This window comes from Triticum urartu, chromosome 1A (assembly GCF_056163025.1).
Source record: "Triticum urartu cultivar PI428250 chromosome 1A, HENAU_Tu73, whole genome shotgun sequence".
Classification (NCBI taxonomy): domain Eukaryota; kingdom Viridiplantae; phylum Streptophyta; class Magnoliopsida; order Poales; family Poaceae; genus Triticum; species Triticum urartu.
Genome location: NC_141873.1, coordinates 289,755,745 through 289,775,006, shown reverse-complemented (window position 1 = coordinate 289,775,006; position 19,262 = coordinate 289,755,745).

The window sequence follows — 19,262 nt, the reverse complement described above, 5'->3', positions numbered from 1 at the left end:
AAAAATAGCAGTGGTCATGGCATGCACGTGTCGCTTTATGCTGGTCAGTTCATCCGCCACCGGTTTTAGTGCAGCCTCAGCATCTTCTGCTTGTTTGATTAAAGCGGATTTTTCAGTGGCCCAATCCGCCCGCTTCTTCTTGAAGTTCTCCTTAAGCTGTTCCATGGCGCTTAAAGCGCTGGTTAATTCCTCTTTTGCTTTGGAGGTTACAGCTTGTTGGGATTTCAGATTATCTTGGAGATCGGCGACTTGGCTTTCTTTCGTCTTCAGCTCAGCCTGCATGCAGACAGTTATATGATTCAGCAAAACGGTACAAGGATTGAAGTACCAACCACATAACAAGTTATGCACTTGGCACTTGGGGGCTAATGCATATTTGATCTTCATCTTTCAATGGCTTACAAAGTCCCAAGATCAATACAAGTATTCAACTTGGCACTTGGGGGCTAATGGCTATTTGCTCGTATATATTCTGATGCGGCGATCTCAATTACTTAAAGTCCCGGTTTAACTATGCTAAGTTGAACCGGACCTTGGGGACTACATCAGCGAATTTCAAAGCATTAAGATTTATTTTAGTCAGTCCCGGTTTGAAAGAAGATTACAAACCGGCCCTCGGGGGCTAGGAGCGTCAACAAGAATTGAAATAGACAAGCAGGAAAGAGCATATGGAAGTTACCTCATATTTATCTTTCATCATATTAACCAGACCGGCTTCATAGTCACGACTGGTATACAGCCGGTTCAGGTAGCCGGAATGGATATCTTGGGCGTTCAGAGCAGCGTAAGTCGCCAGATCAGCATTCCACTTGCCTTTGCCAAAGGCAGCAAATTCTTCCTTGGCAGAATGTTTGGATAGAGCGACAGGATTGCTTGGCTCTGTATGGCCAGTGCCAGTAATGACAACCTCGTCATCCTTGGTATCGCCGGTTTGCACTGGGGCTGTTGGCTTGTCAGTAGGCTTTGTTGGACCGGTGGATTTCTCAATCCGGATGGAGCTTGTGGGCTGATTGACAGGATTTGAGGTATCAATAGGTCTCTCTTCAGCAATAAGATCGTCGTCTTGCTGCGGTGGATCATTGGGTATATCCTCAGGAATAGCCGCTTCAAGATCTGGTGTTTTGCCCGATTCAAGGACGGCATCCTCTTCGACCGCTTTGTCCAGGCGAGCCTTCTTGCTTGGCCTAGGCTTGGCCCTGAAAGGAATAACAAAATCAAATACAGCATATGTTCCGAGGCGATGTGCTGCAAATATTATGATAAGTATAGCTTACCCAAGCACCGTTTTGAGCGTTGGCAGCTGAGTAGCCGATGACTCGCCAAAGGATGAGTGGGAAGTAACCTGGTAATCGGAGTCAGATGGATTAAGAGGTTGATGAAAGCAGCCCGCTTTAGGACAAGCACTGACAAGCAAATTAGAGACCTCTGAACGGCGTTTCCGAACCGGACTGTTCGGTAAACCGGCGGAGGTAACTACCTGGCCGCTGTGCCGGGTTGTGCGACGAGCTTTGTGCTGTTGGGTCTTCATAAGAAATTTGGGATCCAAATAAGCAAGAGGATGAGAAAATTTAACTTTCCGGTTTGCCTGACGGATTTTTAGTGAAGGCAAAGGTTCTGAATCGCAAGAGAGAATAATTACCTCTGCAGCATCAGCATGGCTGGCTTCGGCATCGTCCTGTCAAATATCATCATCAATAAGACGCATGAAAAATAAGCCAAGTGAGTCAAGCCCTACCTCAAGGTCCGGATTATCCACATCATCATCAGGGGCCGGATTAGAGGATGCAGTGGTTCTTTTCCTGTGGGCAGTCTTCTTCACAGCTTTAGTCTTTTGCCGGGTTGCCCTTTCCGGTTTGTCTGTTTTTTCTGGTTTCTCCTGCGGCAGTTTCTTGCTCCAAAACGGATCATTGCCCTGGTTTCACAGACACTGATATTAAACAATGACAAGATATATCAACAATAGATTTAGCAAAAAGAAAAATCAAACTCTTACAGCTGGTGGTTTGTTGGTGGCAGAGAAGGGAAGCAGGCCGGTTTTAGCACAGATGTGTTCCAGTTCATTCAGCATCTTATTCACAGCCTCTATGATTTCTTCATCGGTGAGCTGGATGTTGGAATGTCGCAGTGGATCATCAACACTACCAGTATACTCGCACATCAAACTGGAGCGTTGACTAAGGGGCAGTATGCTCCATGATATCCAACAACGGGCGAGATCAACCCGTGTTAAACCGTTGGCCATAAAGGCTCTGGGCTTCGACAGTTGAGGAGCATATTTGCTTCTCTCTTGGGCAGTCAACCTCTGAGGAAAGGGGTGTGTATTGCTGAGCCACTCCGGACGAAAGCCAGGCAAGGGATTTTCACCAGCAGGGGAGGTGTCTTTGCAATAGAACCATGTTTGATTCCACTCTTTGGGGTGGCTGTGCAGTTTGGCATGAGGGTATGTGACCTCTTTCCTTTTCTGAATCGCCACGCCACCCAACTCTGTATTGGAGCCGTCAGTAAGTCAGTATGGCGGTTCAGATGGAAACAGTCTCTGAACAATTCCACTGTAGGCTCCTCTTGAAAGAACGCCTCACAGAGCACTTGGAAATGACACATGTTTGTAACAGAGTTGGGGCCAGTATCTTGTGGATGGAGTTGAAAATCGGCTAAAACGTCCCGGTAAAATTTAGAACCGGGCGGCTTAAAACCCCGGGCTAAGTGATCTACGAAAACGACGACCTCTCCTTCTTGAGGTGTGGGAGGGAATTCTTTGCCAGGAGCCCTCCAATGGATGGTATCTTTGCTGCCTAAGGCGCCGATCAGGACTAAATCGTCCAGTTGAGCCTCTGTGATGCGAGAAGGAACCCAGTTGCACTCATATACTTGCTTGGCCATGATGAAATCTACAACGTAGATGATCCCGGTTCAAAAATGCATTGATTAAGGTACATTGGTATGTGCAATGTTAAACCGGAGACTGGTCTATCTAAACTGGGGTTTTATGAAGCAACAACAACTGGCGGTTCAACAAGGGGACTAATGGTATATACCGGTTTGGCAATTTTTTTCTACAAAGTTAAACCGCCTGATCTAAGCATTGAAATAGCTGAGATTGCGGATGGATAAGTATGCAGAAACAAATTTCACAAGATTTCTCTACAGCGTTGGATCTGAAGCAAGTTCAGAAAATAAGAAAAATATTCAAAAGCTCAAAGCAGAACAAAATTGAATCAATGGGCAGAAATATATGTGACATCTATGGTCTTGGGCATGAAACTAAAGGCGGATACTAAAAGCTACCGCTACACAGAGCAGGGGTTCATAGATGCATCCAGGAGCTAGTATATGAACACGAACACGTGATGAACACTGCAAGAACACGAAACCCTAGAACAGATCTGTGTTGAGAAGAGCAGAAGGCTTACCAGAGTTGAGGAAGACGCGGAAGGTTGCCGCGGTGCTCTGGTGCGTTCAGGTTGATGCAGCGGCCAAGGTTGGTGCAGAAGTTGACGGCGGCGGCGGAGCTCTGAGGCTGGCGACGCGAGGAAGACGAAGAAGAAAGGCACGAAGGGGAGAAAAGAAATGACCCTTTGGTCCTATTTATAAGGCAAAAGGACACGTGTCAGGCGCAACAATCAAGGGGCCATGAAACAGAGCTGTCGCCTCGATTTCCGCAGATCTATTAAACAAGGAAGCATAATGGATAAGCTTCGTTATGACAGGTGACGTCACTCCGGTTTACAGCAATCAGAGAAGATGACATCATGGCGGTTTACCAATTTATGAGAAGATGTTGAAGTTGAAGTTTTTGTTGAAGGATTGACATGAACCCGTTCAAATCAATCTGGGGCCTAATGTTGGGGATATTACTGCTGGGCGTAAACCGGCCTATATGGGCCGGGTCAACTTCATCAGTAGTTCAAGAGTGCTAAAGCCCAAGAAGACAGACGAGGGCCAAAGGCCCGTGGTCGGTTTTAGACTTGTAGCTGTAAACCGGCATTTGTATATAAACTTGTATTGTAAGTTAGGAATAAGGAGAGTCCAACCCGAATACGAATATGGACCGGTGTTGAGACTCTGTGAACCGACGGGCGTCACCCGTGTATATAAGGGGACAACCCGGCGGCGGTTCAGGAACAGACAACAACTCGAGACATAGGCGAAGCTTGTTTGCTCCCTAGTCATCGAAACCCCATCAATTCCATCACAACTAGACGTAGGCTTTTACCTTCATCGAAGGGGCCGAACTAGTATAAACTCTCTTGCGTCCCTGTGTCCGCTTTAACCTCTTCAAGCTAACCCGTCGCGATGGCTCCACGACTAAGTCCTAACTCTAGGACATCTGCCGTGACAAAACCACGACAGATATGGATATCTCCTCCTTTGTAATCGACCTTGTGTAACCCTAGCCCTCTCCGGTGTCTATATAAACCGGAGGGTTTTAGTCCGTAGAACAACAACTACAACATATAATAAAACCATAGGCTAGTTTCTAGGGTTTAGCCTCCCTGATCTCGTGGTAGATCTACTCTTGTACTACCCATATCATCAATATTAATCAAGTAGGACGTAGGGTTTTACCTCCATCAAGAGGGCCCGAACCTGGGTAAAACATCGTGTTCCCTGTCTCCTGTTACCATCCGGCCTAGATGCACAGTTCGGGACCCCCTACCCGAGATCCGCCGGTTTTGACACAGACAATCACCATCGTTATCACCAACGACCCTCTCATCGGGAGGGGGTCAATCTCCATCAACATCTTCACCAGCACCATCTCCTCTCAAACCCTAGTTAATCTCTTGTATCCAATTCTTGTCTCCAAGTCTGGGATTGGTACCTATGGGTTGCTAGTAGTGTTGATTACTCCTTGTAGTTGATGCTAGTTGGTTTATTTGGTGGAAGATCATATGTTCAGATCCAATATGCATATTAATACCCCTCTAATTATGAACATGAATATGCTTTGTGAGTAGTTACGTTTGTTCCCGAGGACATGGGAGAAGTCTTGCTATTATTAGTCATGTGAATTTGGTATTCGTTCGATATTTTGATGAGATGTATGTTGTCTCTCCTCTAGTGGTGTTATGTGAACGTCGACTAGATGACACTTCACCATTATTTGGGCCTAGAAGAAGGCATTGGGAAGTAATAAGTAGATGATGGGTTGCTAGAGTGACATAAGCTTAAACCCTAGTTTACGCGTTGCTTCTTAAGGGGCTGATTTGTATCCATATGTTTTATGCTATTGTTAGGTTTACCTTAATACTTTTGTTGTAGTTGCGGATACTTGCAATAGAGGTTAATCATAAGTGGGATGCTTGTCCAATTAAGGGCAGTACCCAAGCACCGGTCCACCCACATACCAAATTATCAAAGTACCGAACGCGAATCATATGATCATGATGAAACCTAGCTTGACGATATTCCCATGTGTCCTTGGGAGCTCTTTACATCATATAAGAGTTTGTCCAGGCTTGTCCTTTGCTACAAAAAGGATTGGGCCACCTTGCTGCACTTTATTTAGTTTTGTTACTTGTTGTTCGTTACCAATTATCTTATCACAAAACTATCTGTTACCTATAATTTAAGTGCTTGCAGAGAATACCTTGCTGAAAACCGCTTATCATTTCCTTCTGCTCCTCATTGGGTTCGATACTCTTACTTATCGAAAGGACTAGATAGATACCCTATACTTGTGGGTCATCGAGACTCTTTTCTGGCGCCATTGCCGGGGAGTGAAGCACCTTTGGTAGGTGGAATTTGGTAAGGAAAAATTTATATAGTGTGCTGAAATTTACTGTCACTTGTTACTAGGGAAAGTAATCCTCTGAGGGGCTTGTTCGGGGTATCTTCACCTCGACCAGTAGAGCAAAGAGTTGCTCCTCAACCTACTGAACCTACTGAAAATGAAAATGAAAATGAAAATGTCTACTTTGAAATTCCTTTGGGTATGATAGAAAAACTGCTAGCTAATCCTTTTGCAGGAGACGGAACAATGCATCCTGATGAGCACCTAATATATGTGGATGAAGTCTGTGGATTATTTAAGCTTGCAGGTCTGCCCAATGATGTTATTAAGAATAAGGTCTTCCCTTTATCTTTGAAGGGAGATGCATTGACATGGTATAGGCTATGTGATGATATGGGATCATGGAACTACAAATGATTGAAATTGGAATTTCATCAGAAGTTTTATCCTATGCATCTTGTTCATCATGATCGCAATTATATATATAATTTTTGGCCTCACGAAGGAGAAAGCATCGCTCAAGCTTGGGGGAGGCTTAAATCAATGTTATATTCATGCCCCAATCATGAACTCTCAAGAGAAATAATTATTCAAAATTTATATGCTCGGCTTTCTGATAGCAATCACACCATGCTCGATACTTCTTGTGCTGGCTCTTTTATGATGAAGACTATTGAATTCAAATGGGATTTATTGGAAAGAATTAAACTCAACTCTGAAGATTGGGACCTAGACGAGGGTATGGAGTCAGGTATGACACCTAAGTTTGATTGTGTTAAATATTTTATGGATACCGATGTTTTCCGTAAATTTAGCACTAAATATGACTTCACTCTGGGATAGTAGCTTCTTTCTGTGAATCTTTTGCTACTCATGTTGATCTCCCTAGGGAGAACTGGTTTAAATATCATCCTCCCGTAGAAGTAAAAGTAGCTGCACCTATTAAAGTTGAAGAAAAGACTGTTACTTATAGTGATCGTATTGTTCCTACTGCTTATGTTGAGAAACCACCTTTTCCTGTTAGGATAAAAGATCATGCTAAAGCTTCAACTGTGCTTCGAAAAAGCAATATTAGAACTTATACACCTCCTGAGCAAGTTAAAGTTGAACCTAATATTGCTATTGTTAAAGATCTCTTGTCTGATAATATTGATGGGCATGTTATTTATTTCTGTGATGAAACTGCTAGAATTGCTAAACCTTGTGCTAAAGATAAACCTAGATCTTTGGTAGGCATGCCTGTTATTTCTGTTAAATGGGAGATCATTGTTATCATGGCTTATGTGATATGGGTGCCAGTGCTAGTGCTATAACTCATGACTTATACAAAGAAATTATGCATGATATTGCACCTGCTGAGATAGAAGATATTGATGTCACAATTAAACTTGCCAATAGAGACACTATTTCACCAATTGAAATTGTTAGAGATGTTGAAGTCTTGTGTGGGAAAACTAAATATCCTGCTGATTTTCTTGTTCTTGGTTCCCCACAAGATAGCTTTTGTCCCATTATATTTGGTACACCCTTCTTGAACATAGTTAATGCTAAGATAGATTGCGAAAAGGATGTTGTCACTATTGGTTTAGGTGATATGTCTCATGAATTTAATTTCTCTAAATTTCGTAGACAACACCATGAAGAGGAATTGCCTAGTAAAGATGAATTATTGGTCTTGTTTCTATTGCCGTACCTCCTAGTGATCCTTTAGAACAATATTTGCTAGACCATGAAAATGATATGTTTATGAATGAAAGAAGGGAAATAGATGAAGTATTCTTTAAACAGGAACCCATCCTGAAAGACAATTTGCCTGTTGAAATCCTAGGGGATCCTCCTCCACCCAAGGGTGATCCCGTGTTTGAGATCAAACCGTTACCTGATACTCTTAAATATGCTTATCTTGATGAGAAAAATATATATCCTGTTATTATTAGTGATAACCTTTCAGAGCATGAAGAAGAGAGATTATTGAAAACTCTGAAGAAGCACCGTGCTGCTATTGGATATACTCTCGATGATCTTAAGGGCATTAGTCCCACACTATGTCAACACAAAATAAATTTGGAGAAAGATGCCAAACCAGTTCGTGATCACCAACGACGGCTGAACCCTAAGATGAAAGAAGTGGTAAGAAAGGAAATACTAAAGCTCCTTGAGGCAGGTATAATTTATCCCGTTGCTGATAGTCAGTGGGTAAGTCCTGTCCATTGTGTCCCTAAAAAGGGAGGTATTACTGTCATTCCTAATGATAAAGATGAACTGATTCCACAAAGAATTATTACAGGTTATAGGATGGTAATTGATTTCCGCAAATTAAATAAGGCTACTAAAAAGGATCATTACCCCTTACCTTTTATTGATCAAATGCTAGAAAGATTATCCAAACATACACATTTGTGCTTTCTAGATGGTTATTCTGGTTTCTCTCAAATACCTGTGTCAGCTGATGATCAATCTAAGACCACTTTTACTTACCCGTTCGGTACTTTTTCTTATAGATGTATGCCTTTTGGTTTATGTAATGCACCTGCTACCTTTCAAAGATGCATGATGGCTATATTCTCTGACTTTTGTGAAAATATTTGTGAGGTTTTCATGGATGATTTCTCCGTCTATGGATCCTCTTTTGATGATTGCTTAAGCAACCTTGATCGAGTTTTGCAGAGATGTGAGGAAACTAACCTTGTCTTGAATTGGGAGAAGTGCCACTTTATGGTGAATGAAGGTATTGTATTGGGGCATGAAGTTTCTGAAAGAGGTATTGAAGTTGATAAAGCTAAGGTTGATGCTATTGAAAAGATGCCATGTCCCAAGGACATCAAAGGTATAAGAAGTTTCCTTGGTCACGCCAGTTTTTATAGGAGGTTCATTAAGGACTTCTCAAAAATTTCTCGGCCTCTGACTAATTTATTACAAAAAGATATACCATTTGTTTTTATGATGATTACGCAGAAGCATTTGAAATACTTAAGAAAGCATTGATCTCTGCACCTATTGTTCAGCCACCTGATTGGAATTTACTCTTTGAAATTATGTATGATGCTAGTGATTATGCTATAGGTGTTGTTCTAGGGCAAAGAGTTGATAAGGAATTAAATGTTATTCAATATGCTAGTAAAACTCTAGACAATGCTCAGAGAAATTATGCTACTACTGAAAAAGAATTCTTAGCAATTGTATTTGCTTGTGATAAGTTCAGACCTTATATTGTTGATTCTAAAGTAACTATTCACACGGATCATGCTGCTATTAAATATCTTATGGAAAAGAAAGATGCTAAACCAAGACTTATTAGATGGGTTCTCTTGCTACAAGATTTTGATTGCATATTATTGATAGAAAGGGAGCTGAGAACCCCGTTGCAGACAACTTGTCTAGGCTAGAGAATGTTCTTGATGACCCACTACCTATTGATGATAGCTTTCCTGATGAACAACTAAATGTCATAAATGCTTCTCATACTGCTCCATGGTATGCTGATTATGCTAATTACATTGTTGCTAAATTTATACCACCTACTTTCACATACTAGCAAAAGAAAAAGTTCTTCTATGATTTGAGACATTACTTTTGGGATGACCCACATCTTTATAAACAAGGAGTAGATGGTGTTATTAGACATTGTGTACCTGAGCATGAACAGGAACATATCCTATGCAAGTGTCACTCCGATGCTTATGGAGGACACCATGCTGGAGATAGAACTGCACATAAGGTATTGCAAACCGGTTTTTATTGGCCTACTCTCTTCAAGGATGCCCGTAAGTTTGTTGTATCTTGTGATGAATGTCAAAGAATTGGTAATATTAGTAGACGTCAAGAAATGCCTATGAATTATTCACTTGTTATTGAACCATTCGATGTTTGGGGCTTTGATTATATGGGACCTTTTCCTGCCTCTAATGGATATACACATTTTTTAGTTGCTGTTGATTACGTTAATAACTGGGTAGAAGCTATTCCAACTAGTAGTGCTGATCATAACACCTCTATTAATATGGTTAAAGAAGTTATTTTTCCAAGGTTTGGAGTCCCTAGATATTTAATGACTGATGGTGGTTCACATTTTATTAATGGTGCTTTCCGTAAAATGCTTCTAAGTATGATGTTAATCATAGAATCGCATCTCCTTATCACCCACAGTCTAGTGGCCAAGTAGAATTGAGTAATAGAGAACTCAAATTAATTCTGCAAAAGACTGTTAATAGATCTAGAAAGAATTGGTCCAAGAAACTTGATGATGCATTATGGGCCTATAGAACTGCATATAAAAATCCTATGGGTATGTCTCCGTATAAAATGGTTTATGGAAAAGCATGTCACTTACCCCTCGAACTAGAACATAAGGCTTATTGGGCTATTAAAGAGCTCAACTACGATTTCAAACTTGCCGGTGAAAAGAGGTTATTTGACATTAGCTCACTTGATGAATGGAGAACCCAAGCCTATGGAGAATGCCAAATTATTTAAAGAAAAAGTTAAAAGATGGTATGACAAAAGGATACAAAAGCATGAGTTTAATGTAGGTGATTATGTATTGTTATACAACTCTCGTTTAAGATTTTTTGCAGGAAAACTTCTCTCTAAATGGGAAGGTCCTTACGTTATCGAGGAGGTCTATTGTTCCGGTGCCATAAAAATCAACAACTTCGAAGGCACAAATCCGAAGGTGGTGAATGGTCAAAGAATTAAACATTATATCTTTGGTAATCCTATAAATGTTGAAACCAATGTTATTGAAACCGTAACCCCGGAGGAATACATAAGGGACACTCTCCGGAACGTTTCAGACTCCGAAAAGGAACAGGTATGTGGTATGGTAAGTAAACCAACTCCAAAAAAGTTCTAATGGCAATTTTCCTCCGTTTTGGAATATTTAGAAAAATAGAAAAATAAGTAGCAGTCCCGGAAGGACACGAGGGCTCCACGAGGGTGGAGGGCGCATCCTACCCCCCTGAGCGCGCCCCCTACCTCGTGGACACCTCGTGCGCTTTTTGGACTCCATTTTCTTACACGACACGTATTTTGGTCGGTAAAAATTCATTATATAACCTCCCGAAGGTTTTGACCATCGTACCACACAATTATCCTCTGTTTGTGTTTCGAGTTGTTGCTGCTACAGATTAGAGCAAGATGTCTTCGCAAGAGTCAGTCGGGGAGAGCCGGGTGTCTCATCCGGCACCGAGATCAATGACAAACAACAATGTTGACCACTTTGGGCCAGCAACAGAGGAAGAGATGGAGGCTGATTTGAAGAGGATAGATGCCATGGAGGAGGATCAAGAAGTCACTTCCCGCCTCCGAGCTGGATTCACAATGGGGGAACTGTAGAGCTCGGCTATTCCAAACTCGGTTATCCCTTTCAATGTTAGATTTCTTTCTTATGAGAATATGAAAAAGAGTGTCACTGGTTCTGCCACAGCTATGCAGCACCCTTGGGTGCAGGGAGCTTTGGTTGTTTCAGGAAAGCTTCGAAAGGAAATAATGGACCTCAAGCAGCAAGTCAATAAGCTTGAGGAGGAAAATCGTGTCCTGAGGGGCATCATCGCCAAGAATATCACATCACCATCCCCGAAAAGAGAGATATAATAACATTGGTATGGGCACTCCCCTTGGCAACTGCCAAGCTTGGGGGAGTGCCTCGGTATCGTATCACCATCACTTCCATCTTTACTGTTTTCTTAGTTTGATCCTTTTGATAATATCTTGATCTAGTAGAATAAAAGCTTTTTAGTATGATCTAGTTGTGAGTTTTTCTTTTATGATCCTTCTATGTAATCGAGTCTGTGAGCTATATAATAAAGATTAGTGTTGATTCAAGGGCTTGATTATTTTTCCATGATCTTGAGAGAATAAAAGAAAAGAGAAAGAATAAAAAGAATAAAAGAGATCATATGGATCTTATGGAGAGTAATGAGCTCACATAGAAAGAGTATGATGAATAAAAGTTGTTGAGAGATGACAAACATAGTTTTGGTCATTGTTGCAATTAATAGGAGGTAATAAAGAAAGAGAGGTCTTCACATATAAATACACTATCTTGGACATCTTTTATGATTGTGAGCACTCATTAAAGTATGACATGCTAAAGAGTTGAGTTGGACAAGGAAGACAATGTAATGGTTTATGTTTTCTCATATCTGAGATAAATTATATTGTCATGGATCATCCAACATGATTGAGCTTGCCTTTCCCCCTCATGCTAGCCAAATTCATCGCACCAAGTAGAGATACTACTTGTGCTTCCAAACACCCTTAAACCAGTTTTGCCATGAGAGTCCACCATACCTACCTATGGATTGAGTAAGATCCTCCAAGTAAGTTGTCATCGGTGCTAGCAATAAACATTGCTCTCTAAATATGTATGACTTATTAGTGTGGGAGAAAATAAGCTTTATACGATCGTGTGATAGGGAAGAAATAAAAGCGACGGACTGCATAATAAAGGTCCATATCACAAGTGGCAATATAAAGTGACGTTCTTTTGCATTAAGATTTTGTGCATCCAACCATAAAAGCGCATGACAACCTCTGCTTCCCTCTGCGAAGGGCCTATCTTTTACTTTTATCTCCTACCTTGCATAAGAGTCATGGTGATCTTCACCCTTCCTTTCTAAATTTTATCTTTTGGCAAGCACAACATGTTGGAAAGATCCTGGTATAGATGGATAATTGGAGGTGAGTTTTCATGAACTATTATTGTTGACATTACCCTTGAGGTAAAACGTTTGGAGGCAAAACTATAAGCCCCTATCTTTCTATGTGTCCGATTAAAACTCCATACCTATAAGTATTGCGTGAGTGTCAGCCATTGTGAAAGACTATATGATAGTTGAGTATGTGGACTTGCTGAAAAGCTCTTATATTGACTCTTTCCTATGTTATGATAAATTGCAATTGCTCCACTAACTGAGATTATAGTTTGTTAGTTGTCAATGAAGTTTTTGATTCATACTTGAAATTGTGATTGAATTATTACTCTAGCATAAGAGATCATATGACAAGAATTATATAAGTTGATGTTCTAAGAATGATCATGATGCCCTCATGTCCGTATTTTATTTTTATCGACACCTCTATCTCTAAACATGTGGGCATATTTTTCGATTTCGGCTTTCGCTTGAGGACAAGCGACGTCTAAGCTTGGGGGAGTTGATACGTCCATTTTGCATCATGCTTTTATATCGATATTTATTGCATTATGGGCTGTTATTACACATTATGTCACAATACTTATGCCTATTCTCTGTTATTTTACAAGGTTTACATAAAGAGGGAGAATGCCGGCAGCTGGGATTCTGGGCTGGAAAAGGAGCAAATATTAGAGACCTATTCTGCACAGCTCCAAAAGTCCTGAAACTTCATAGAAGTCATTTTCAGAATATATAAAAAATACTGAGCGCAAGAAGTTCACCAAGGGGCCACACCCTGCCCACGAGGGTGGGGGCGTGCCCTACCCCCCTAGGCGCGCCCCAACCTCGTGGGCCCCCTGGTGGCCCTCCGGTGCCCATCTTCTGCTATATGGAGTCTTTCGATGAGGAAAAAATTCAGAAGCCATCTTTCCGGACGAGACTCCACCGGCATGAAGCGGAACCTTGATGGAGCTGTTTTGCCGGGGAAACTTCCCTCTAGGAGGGGGAAATCATCACCATCGTCATCACCAACGATCCTCTCATTGGGAGGGGGTCAATCTCCATCAACATCTTCACCAGCACCATGTCCTCTCAAATCCTAGTTCATCTCTTGTATCCAATTCTTGTCTCCAAGTCTGGGATTGGTACCTGTGGGTTGCTAGTAGTGTTGATTACTCCTTGTAGTTGATGCTAGTTGGTTTATTTGGTGGAAGATCATATGTTCAGATCCTATATGCATATTAATACCCCTCTGATTATGAACATGAATATGCTTTGTGAGTAGTTATGTTTGTTCCTGAGGACATGGGAGAAGTCTTGCTATTAGTAGTCATGTGAATTTGGTATTTGTTTGATATTTTGATGAGATGTATGTTGTCTCTCCTCTAGTGGTGTTATGTGAACGTCGATTACATGACACATCACCATTATTTGGGCCTAGAGGAAGGCATTGGGAAGTAATAATTAGATGATGGGTTGCTAGAGTGATAGAAGCTTAAACCCTAGTTTATGCATTGCTTCGTAAGGGGCTGATTTGGATCCATATGTTTCTTGCTATGGTTAGGTTTACCTTAATACTTTTGTTGTACTTGCGGATGCTTGCAATAGAGGTTAATCATAAGTGGGATGCTTGTCCAAGTAAGGGCAGTACCCAAACACCGGTCGACCCACATACCAAATTATCAAAGTACCGAACGTGAATCATATGATTGTGATGAAACCTAGCTTGACGATATTCCCATGTGTCCTCGGGAGCGCATTACATCATATAAGAGTTTGTCCAGGCTTGTCCTTTGCTACAAAAAGGATTGGGCCACCTTGGTGCACTTTATTTACTTTTGTTACTTGTTGCTCGTTACCAATTATCTTATCACAGAACTATTTGTTACCTATAATTTCAGTGATTGTAGAGAATACCTTGCTGAAAACCGCTTATCATTTCCTTCTGCTCCTCATTGGGTTCGACACTCTTACTTATCGAAAGGACTACGATAGATCCCCTATACTTGTGGGTCAACAATTGACAACCCCTTTTTCACGTTGGTTGCGAGGTTCTTGTTTGTTTGTGTAGGTGTGTGGGACTTGAGCGTGATCTCCTACTGGATTGATACCTTGGTTCTCAAAAACTGAGGGAAATACTTATGCTGGTTTACTGCATCACCCTTTCCTCTTCAAGGGAAAACCAATGTTGTGCTCAAGAGGTAGCACACCACTTCGAGCCACCAACTTCTTCCAGCCTTTCACCTGGGCGGGGACTTCGTTCATCCTCGTCATGACCGACTCTAGGTCCATATGAGTCTCCTCTCCTGGTTGCAGTTCCTTGTCGATCCGACCCAAAGCACCTCGGGTCCGAGTGATATATCCCAGCGGATTCTCCAAATGGTCGTCCAGCCGAAGGATGGCAAGGGCTGCTTTGTTCGCGATGAGTGACCTGGAAGTATCCAGATCCCTCTCAAGCCTCTCCAGTTCCAGCTCCTTATTGTAGCAATGCTCTGGCTGGGAGAAGATAGTCCATGAGAGAATGATTGAGAAAGATTTGGTGGCATATGGATTTCACTTGGTCGAGGAAGAACTTACCAGCAAGCTTCTCACAAATTGATGGAAATATGCGCTAGAGGCAATAATAAAATGGTTATTATTATATTTCCTAAATCATGATAAAGGTTTATTATTCATGCTAGAATTGTATTGATCGAAAACCTAAATACATGTGTGAATACATAAATAAATATCGTGTCCCTAGTGAGCCTCTACTAGACTAGCTCGTTGATCAAAGATGGTTAAGGTTTCCTAACCATGGACATGTGTTGTCATTTGATAGCGGGATCACATCATTAGGAGAATGATGTGATGGACAAGACCCATTCGTTTACTTAGCATAATGACCGTTCAGTTTTATTGCTACTGCTTTCTCCATGTCTAATACATATTCCTTTGACTATGAGATTATCCAACTCCCGGATACCGAAGGAATGCCTTGTGTGCTATAAAACGTCACAACGTAATTGGGTGATTATAAAGATGCTCTACAGGTATCCCTGAAGGTGTTTTTTGAGTTGGCATAGATAAAGATTAGGATTTTTCACTCCGAGTATCGGAGAAGTATCTCTGGGCCCTCTCGGTAATACACATCATAAGCTTGAAAGCAAACGACTAAGGAGTTAGTCACGAGGTGATGTATTACGAAACAAGTAAAGAGACTTGCCGGTAACAAGATTGAACTAGGTATGAAGATACCAATGATCGAATCTCGGGAAAGTAACATACCGATGGACAAAGGGAATTACCTATGTTGTCATAACGGTTCGACCGATAAAGATCTTCGTAGATGTCGGCGTTCTAGGAATGGGGGTACCCAGACTTGCTTGCTTGCAGCCCATGGCGTGGCTCTTTCAACGGCCTGGTACGACCCACCTTCAGCATCGACAACTCAAGACCCTCGTAGGGGGCCAAGCCTCGTGAGGCGAACGACACCAAGACCTCCAGAAGGAGCAGCCTCCTCAGGCTGGCTCCTGAGGAGCGGAGATTCCTATGCAAGCCTCACCTCAGGAGGTTCAGATGACATGAGCCATGACGACCAAGGCTAGGCGGCACCCGCGGGCGTAGGATAGCAGTTTCCTCTTCGGTGCAAGGGAGGCAAGCGCAGGCGCGGAGTCCCGAGGAATCAGCCAAAGGTTTCCATTCTCGTGCAACAAGACCAAGACCGCCAGGGCAGAAGGACGGAGGTCATTTCTGAGCCCACCGCAGCGTCATGACCAGAGGCTTTTTTGCAGGCAAAGACTACTTTTGTCAGGATAACATGTACTAGTTGTCTCCCTTCGAATTTGACCGTTGTGGGGTCCCTTCCCGCCTTCATTTGGGAAGAGGACCAAGTCCACTATAAATAGGACTTAGCCACCACCATAGGAGAGGGAGTAGGAAGAGAGACCGGATCGGATCCATTCCATCCTCACCAGCTCACCAGCTCACTCGAGCACAAGAACACACCTCCTCCCGAGGTTGTTCTCCCACTGTACTAGTTCACCCTCAGCTCCTAGAGGCTAATCCACCGCAAAGCAGGAGTAGGGTTTTACACCGCAAGGTGGCCCGAACCTGGGTAAACTGTTGTGTCCCATTTTCTTCCAGTTCGCCAAGCTAGGCCGTGAGATTAGCGAGTTGGCAGACTGGGGAGGTTGAGTTCTTCGCACGCACCCCAGAGTTCGAAACTCTCAAGGGTCTGCAGAACCCGAAATCCGACATTTGGCGCGCCAGGTAGGGGTGCGTCGGATCCTTTCTTCCGCCAGACGATTCGCCACCACTCCACCGCTCCCATGGCTGGCGCTCATCGAACTCGTGCTGAGCGCCGGGCCGCCCTCGCTGCCCGCTTCGCTCAGACGACACTGACAGTCGATGGTTGGCCTCATCGTCCCCCGTCCCTGGTGGCGAACACCGCCATCGGCCCCGCAGGCCATGAGCAGCAGGCTTCATCGCTGCATCCTTCGGTGCGGCGAGATGGCCACCCCGTCGCTGACACCGGCTGACTCGTCTTCCCATGCTCATCGTGGCCCGGCGAACGCGCATGCTGCGCTACTCATGGCACGCGAGCTTATGCGCTACCGCCTGGTTGACGACCTCTACGAGGACTGGCTGGACCGCATCGCCGAGCTCGTCAGCGCCGTCGAAGAGTCTCCTGCACCATCTCGCTCGCTGCCTCACCCGCCGCCTGCCACGGGTGAAGTAGCTCACGGAGCACCTCCTCCACCTCCCATGCAAGACATCATCATCGAGCCAAGGCGGGAGGCCCCTCGGTGCGATCTGCAGCGCAGGGTGACCGCTCGCGACGAAGCAAGCTGCCAAGTGGTGCCACAGCCGCAAGGAGATGTGTGTGCGCTCCCAGCACCGCCACGTCAAGACTGCATGCCGCCTACAGTGGTGGCGCGCGAGCGCCAACACCAGGCTCCACCTCTACGGTGGGCTCCCGTGACCACAGCGGGATGCCGCGCGTTCACTCCGGAGCTGCGCAGCATCGTCTCGCTAGGGAAGTTCAAGCCTGACCTGCCTCCATGCTACAACGACACCCCGACCCTGTTGAGTTCCTGCAGCTCTACGAGCTGAGCATCGAGGCGGCCAAGGGCGACGAGAAGGTTATGGCAAACTGGTTTCCCATGGCCCTCAAAGATGGTGCACGCTCGTGGCTCCTCAACCTGGGACGAGATGCGAGAGAGTTTCGTCGCCAACTTCTAGGGCACTCGCGACCGCTGGCCGACCGCGGGTGACGTGCGGCGCATCAAGTAGCAGCCGAGAGAGAACTTGCAGAAGTACACCCAATGCTTCAATAGTATTCGCCTCAAGATCCGCAAGGTGTCGGATGAAGCCATCATCTTGGCATTCACTGATGGCGTCCGTGACATCAAGATGAAGGAGGAGCTTGTCATCCACGAGGACTTGTGCACGGCTCTGGAGATGTTTAACATGGCACCCAAGTGCGCGAGAGCTGAGGAGGGACATCTCTCACTCCTCGAGCTCCCGGAAGCTGACCCAGAAGAGAAGAAGACTAAGCCCAAGGACGTGAAGCGCAAGGGGCCGGCCGTGCTTGCGGCCGAAGCAGAGATGAAGCATGACTGCGACCACCCGGAGTCATCCAAGGGCATCCTTCCGTTCTGTGTGTTCCACAACGTGCACAACCACAACACCAACGACTGCTAGGAGCTCAGGGCCATCCGCGATGGGCGCCTCGATCGTCGCCCCGAGCGCAACGATCGAGGCTACGGCCGGGACCCCCGCTAGGAGTGGCGCGACCAGTCTCATGAGGACCGCTGGCAGGGCCAGCCTTGTGGGGGCGCCTGACGCGATCAGCCTCGCGAAGACCGGCCTTACGGCAACACTGGCCTCCCTTCGCTGCCGCCATCACCAAGAAGGAACGACGACCACCACTTGCACGAGGGGCTGGGGGCTTCCAGGAGCCTTGTGCCATTGCTTGCATCCTGGGCGGCGCTCAGGCCCCCGCCTCCCATCGCATCTTCAAGCAGTTCACTCGTGAGGTGAACGCGACCCTCTCTAAGCTCGAGGCGACGCGTACGCTCAGGTGGTCCAAGTACGCCATCACCTTCGACTCTTCTGACCAGCTCTAGTGTGCGTCCACAACCGGCGCCCTCCCAATGCTCTGCTCGCCCATCATCAGCAATGTCCTCCTCACCAAGACACACATCGATGGCGGTGCGGGGCTCAATGTTCTCTCTGTCAAGACATTCGACATGGTCCAGGTGTCGTACCACTAGCTTCAGCCTACCAAGCCCTTATCAGGAGTAACCGACGACTCCACCACCCCGATAGGGCAGGTCCGCCTCCCTGTCACCTTCGGCAAGCGCAACAACTACCGCACTGAGCTCATCGACTTTGACGTCTCCAACATTCTCCTCCCATACAACGCCATCCTCGGGTACCCGGCCTTGGCCAAGTTCATGGCAGTCACCCACCATGGCTACAATGTCCTCAAAATGCCAGGAAGCTGTGGCATCATCACGGTCACCTGCGAGGAGCAGGACACGGTGTGCTCTCTCGAGCGCGCCTACCAGGCTGTGGCAGTCGAGGACCCAGATGGCGAGGGCACTGTCTACCCTCCTAAGGGCCTCAGGAAGGTGGAGCGCCCTGCAGCGCCGCCACAAGCCCTGCGCCCACTGACAGGGCGCATTCCCCTCTCGCATAGGAAGGCGCGCCCGGCACCCCTCTTAGGCTGGGCTCGAGGGCTCTCTTCTGAAGGGCCACTGACCTGGCCAGCATCATGAGGGAGGCGCTCGGGCACCATGTGGAGGCGTGCTTCAACGTGCGCTTCCATGAGGAAGGCGCAGGGTGCGAGGCGCTCAGTAGTTCATCACCAAGGCGATCGAGGAGCTTTAGGAGGCAAGAGCTATGCC